Here is a 5961-nt window from a genome sequence, read left to right as displayed (position 1 = left end):
GAGAGAGAGAGAGAGAGAGAGAGCGTGGTGGTAAATATAATAATTGCTGTTTATTTACTGTTGTTTTATTATTGAGACGGTCCATGCACCCGCGTGCGTCTGTGTGAATAACCCCGGAAACCACTTATCAACTTGCTTTGGGAGGTGGTAATTGCTGCTGTGAATTGCTTTCGGCAGTCAGTCGCGCTGGGCGTCTGCTCGCTGATCTCGTGTCGCGACAACAATCAGCATTACAATTAAGCAGCAACCAGCAACAATCAGCAACAAACATCAACAATCAGCGACAAGCAGCAGCAACAACCAGCAACAAGCAGCAACACGAGGCCAGCATGCACCGCGCTCAGCGTTTCATGTGTTCAATCATGGGACCCGCCCCGCAATCACAATGTCATCCCGTGTATGCACACACGCGTCCGCGTGTACGCACGCCCGCACCCATGCATGCACGCACACGCACATGCATATATCTATGTATGATATTGAGCAGGATCTTCGCACTGATGCACAGATGGGAGAAGTCTGGGCTGCCTGCTGCCGATGGTGATCATGAGATTATAAAGACAGGCCCGCGGCTGAAACGCGGCTCACACTAATCATAATCGAGGAGGAAAATTAAGGGGGAAGTCTAGATGAGGGTGTTATAAGTAAGATGGATGGTGTGTTGTAGTGATGTGCACGGCGGCGGAGGCTGAGGGTCGGGGGAGGGTCGGGGGGGGGGGACTGGGAGAGGATCTATAGCATCTCAGACAGTGCACTGGCGCGCGTGCAGCGGCGTCTGATTGACTGACACTAACACCTGTTACGTCTGCACTAAACATGAAGCTGATGCCGAGTCTGCTTCCGGCCTGGCAATATCCGCTCTCCCCCTGCCTCTCTCTCACTCTCTCTCTCTCTCTCTCCTCCCCTCCCTCTCTCTCTCTCTCTCTCTCTCTCTCTCTCTCTCTCGTCTTTCTTCTCTCCCGCTCTTTCTTCTTCCTCTCCCCGGCTCGTCACTCTCTTTCCTTCCTCTGCACCGCCTTCGCTCTGCACGTTCCGTTTTTCTCTTCCTCCCCTCTCTCTGCTCAACCTCGTGCCCGGTCCTCTCCCTCTCTCTTCTAACCCTCATCCCTCTTCCTCGTTTCTCGCTCTCTCATCGTTCTCTCTCTCACACTCTCTCGCGACTCTCCTCTCGTCTCATCCGCGTTGTTCTCTCTCTCTCTTCTTTCCCTCATCTCCCTCCTCTCGCCTCGCTCGCTTGCTCTCGCCGTTCTCTGTGCTCTCTTCGTTCTCTCCCGTAGCTCTTTCTTTCGCCTCCTCGTCTCGTCTCCTCTTTCTCTCCTTCTCTTTCCTCTCTCTCTCGCTCTTTCTATGAGTCTTGTCTGTCTCTTCCACCCGCATCGCATGCTCGTCGCTCGTCGATCGTCTTTTTCTCTCTCACAGCTTGATCTCTTCTTCCACTTCTTTCGATCAGCAGGCATGTGTTGCGAATAAAGCCTGTGCACTGGTAGGCATGCTAACGTCTGCGTGTGGTCAATGCTATCTTCTGTGTATCAGTGGCGCTCGCCTCGCAGCGCCAGCATTGTTTACCCTACAACCATGCCCCGTGATTGTTGAATTTTGGGGGGTAAACCTGCGTGTAACGATAGGTCTGCATGGTCGCGCGCCGTAACCGCATGTTTGACTGTGTTTAAAGTTGCTAAACGGTCTCACAGCTAAATGCATATATAACCGTAACTGTGAGCTTGCATATCGTGGCAAGGAATTCACTACAATCATTCATTTGTTATTGCTACTTCATATGTACATTTCTTTATTCAAAATCTTAAAACAGAGAGGAGAGAGACGAGAGGAGAGGTTAGAGGTAGAGGTAGAGTAGAGGTGAGAGTAAGAGGGTTAGCAGATTAGAGGTAGAGGCGCAGAGTAGGAGAGAGGAGATAGCAGAAGAGAGAGAGAGAGAGAGAGAGAGAGAGAGCATAGCAGAGAGCAAGAAGAGAGAGAGAGGAGAGATGAGAGGCGAGAGAGAGAGAGAGAAGAGAGAGAAGAGAGAGAGAGCGAGATGAGCAAGAAAGAAAAAAAAAGAGCGAGATAGAGAGTAGAGAGAGAGATAGAGAGATACGACAGTTGAGAGAACTGCTAGTCGAGCGCGATATTCTGTTGGACTGTCAACAATCTAATCTGTGGGCTTTAAGATCGGGATTATTTCGAATTCAGTTGAAATATCATGAGTTTGGTGTGCTGTGCCGGTCGAGGCCGGTGGGATGTTTATGCGCAAACTCATGAGTTCGACATGTCTGCTGTTCTAATTCCTCATACATTGCCAGCCATGCCTACCAAAAGGCTCAGAGTAGCTACTGGATATAGTTTATATTTAAATTAGGCAAGCAAGGGAAATGGCATGAAGTGGCACATGCAGAGGGGAATTTGTGAAGAACGGTTGCAGCGCGATGGCTGAGAAAAAGCAGTGGTGTCATGAATCAACCGATTTGTATGCCAGAATGCAATAGATGCACACACAGCGCAGCGCAAATATCGGGTGTAAGAGTATCATTGTATTGTCATTTGACCTGCGGACCCCCTGATTTTTAAAAACAAATACCAAATTTAACTTAACAAGCTTTATAAATTTTGTAGAAATTTTAAAACAATAATGTCTTAAATAACATGAGGCGTTTTTCCGTACGCGTACGAACGTTCGCAGAAACATGGTGAAGTTACTAAGTTTCGTCTTTACGCAAGTGTAAGAGGTGGCGGTAGTATGCAGACGAGAAGAAAGTTGAGGACTAATTTTGGTTTCTGATCGAAACTGCTTCCGTAACTTCCTGCATTACTTGCTAATGCCGTGCTGCTGGTGTGTATATATATATATATATAATCAAGAGATATTACGTCATAGTATAATAGTATATAGTAATAATATATACAGGGGCAGTCGTAATGGCTTGTCTGGCGCGTGAGAACTGAGGTTGATGTCTTATGGTCGCACAGCAGATTGCATGTTGCCGGCCTCCCCCAACCTTCCAGCACGGCCCGAAAGCACTGCTACATGGGGATGACTAATGTGAAAATAAATTTATCGGCATGCAAAAAATTATAGCAGAGCAGCTGGAAGTCACTGAAAGTGTCGTCTGCCTTCATTGAAGCTGTACAGTAGAGCCAGCATTGAATCAAGGAACAGGTCTATGCTGCTCCCATTCGACAGTCGCACATCCCATGCGCCTCCATGCTGGGTTCATTGCCCTCACGTTCCCCTGCTTCCTTAATGCATAATAAGTGACCCACATATACAGGTCATTCCGGTACAGAGGTCATTATACAGAGGTCGTCCCTTACAGAAGTCATTTTCCTACAGAGGTCATTATAAGAGGCCGTCCCTTACAGAAGTCATTCTCCTACAGAGGTCAGTTAGGTACAGAGGTCGTGCCTTACTAGAAGGATCAATGTCCCTACAGAGGTCCAGTAAAATACTCAGAGGTCGTCCCTTACAGAAGTCATTCTCCTACAGAGTTCATTATACAGAGGTCATTATTTTACAGAGTTCATTATACAGAGGTCATTCCGGTACAAAGGTCATTATTTTACAGAGGTAATCCGTATTTAGCACCGTAGAATCGACAGCGAGCTTGACCTTTGACATAGCCCCGACTCCCTTCGGCGAGAAATGCAGGAAATCCGATTAACGGAAGTCCTGCGTCATCATTAAACCCGTCCGCGAAAAAAAAAACTTAACGATGTCGTGAGTAGCAGATCACCGCCTTCCTCATTTTTTTTTTCTGTGAACGGCGATGATAAAAAGGGGGGGTAGAGGCAGGGCCGGTGTGTCTCTCGCACCGCTGTTATGTCATCGTGTGCAGGCACGTCGCAGGCGTCTCCGATAAGAAGATGCTGTGATCTTAGAATTGGAAGAGCCTCCGCCAGCGATCATCATTGCAAGCTGCACGCGGTATTGCAAGTATTCCAACTGTGCGGCTTTTTCACATGGTTTTTTCCCCCCTTCGTGTTTGGTTTCTGGGTTTCACTAGCTTGTATCCGTGAGATCTTTTGCATATTTTCCCACTCGGGGATGTATTTCCGGTATGTCCTGGCGGCTGTGTGTGTTAAATGTAGTGCTGTCAGGTAATACGTAAACTGCAGTAACCTTGCAGCGCCGATGCAGGAAGATACATTATGAAAATGCTATGAAAATGTATATATATATGTATGTATTATATTGTATATATCTCACTGAATACATCTTCGCTACAACATTCTGCTAGATGCCGGCAGCTGCATAGAGTAAACTACAGCATCTGCTATGTAAGATTATCAACATTGAACATGTACGATGCATCTCGTCGCAGGACCAGCACTGCTGTAATTTCTGCCGACCACTGCAAGACCGTAGCCACTGGAAGCGCCAGCAGCGTGTTTATAAATAATCCAGACAGTGTCAAGCATCAATCTCCGCTATGCATTGGCGGTAAAATAAACAGGGCTCGCAGTACGCGCGGGCTCGGCTTGCGTAAACTGTATGTATTGCTCGCCATGCGATTTGCGAGCGCATTAGCAAGCAGGAGTATTCCAGCTTCATCGTCCGTCCACGGCTCCACGCGAGCGCAGTAGTGGCCAGCTAGGGATGCTGCTGCTGATTCTGCTGTCGCTGCTGCCGCTGCTGATGTTGCTGCTGCTGCTGCTGGTACTGCTTGCTGCTACTGCTGCTGCTGCTGCTGCTGCTGGTGGTGGTGGTAGTAGTGCTGCTGCTGCTGCTGCTGCTGCTGCTGCTGCTGCTGCTGGTGGTGGTGGTAGTAGTGCTGCTGCTGCTGCTGCTGCTGCTGCTGCTGCTGCTGCTGGTGGTGGTGGTGGTAGTAGTGCTGCTGCTGCTGCTGCTGCTGCTGGTGGTGGTGGTGGTGGTGGTGGTGGTGGTGCTGCTGCTGCTGCTGCTGGTGGTGGTGGTGGTAGTAGTGCTGCTGCTGCTGCTGCTGCTGATTGCCTCCACTGCTGATGTTGCTTACAGGTCCCGGGAGTTTGCTAAATTAGGTAATGGATAAGTGGCTGCGGTGGCTGACCGTGCACGGAATTCGTTAGCTAGTTGGCTCGTGGGAGTAAAAGTGCGCGTAGAAAATCTGCGATCAGTTACCAGGAGCGCTTGCAAGAGAGAGAGAGAGAGAGAGAGAGAGCGCGCGCGCGAGAGAGATAGTGTGTGGGGAAGAGAGAGAGAGAGAGAGAGACAGAGAGAGCGCGAGATAGTGTGTGGGGAAGAGAGAGAGATAATATGGGGAAGGGAGAGAGAGAGAGATGAAGAGAGAGAAAAGGGGAGAGGAGCGGGGTAGGGAGAGAAAGAACGTGGGCAATTGAGACACATAGAGAGTGCGCGTGATCGACGAAGAGAGAGCGTGCGGAAGAGAGAGAGAGAGAGAGAGATAGAGAGAGAGCGTGCGGAAGAGAGAGAGAGGGATAAAAGGAGAGAGCGAGAGGAAAAAGGAGACAGATCGGGAGAGAGAAAGAGAAATAGAGAGTGCGCGTGTGAGAGAGAGGGGGGAATTGCGCACGAGGAGAGGAAATCGTATTTCAGCCATAGGGGAAGAGTCGTAGTAGCGTTATTGCCTCGGCTTCTTCTCTCCCCGGGCAGCGTTATATATTTATCTTATTAAAGCAAGCCAACATGTGATCATAAAGGCAGCGTCGTAATTAGGAGTCCGCGAGAGAGCGTGTAGCTGCAAATATTGCATGCTTAGGGAGAAACATGAAGCTACTGCAAGTATTCTCTCGCGGACGATGTGTAGCGCTGGCACAGAAGATGTTCGTGGTGTGGCGGGGAGATCGAGAGGGAATGACCGGTGAGGGTGAAGTGGGTGTAGGCGATGTAGACCTGATCTGTGTTATTCAAGAAGACGAGAAGGAAACTGACTTGTTCAAGGAATCGTCAGAAGGTAACGGTCGTGTAGGCGAAATAGAACTGATCTGTGTTATTCAAGAAGACGAGAAGGAAACTGACTTGTGATGGTC

The sequence above is a fragment of the Priapulus caudatus genome, unplaced genomic scaffold, assembly GCF_000485595.1.
Source record: "Priapulus caudatus unplaced genomic scaffold, Priapulus_caudatus-5.0.1 Scaffold1446, whole genome shotgun sequence".
Classification (NCBI taxonomy): Eukaryota; Metazoa; Priapulida; class Priapulimorpha; order Priapulimorphida; family Priapulidae; genus Priapulus; species Priapulus caudatus.
This window is presented reverse-complemented; position numbering follows the sequence as displayed.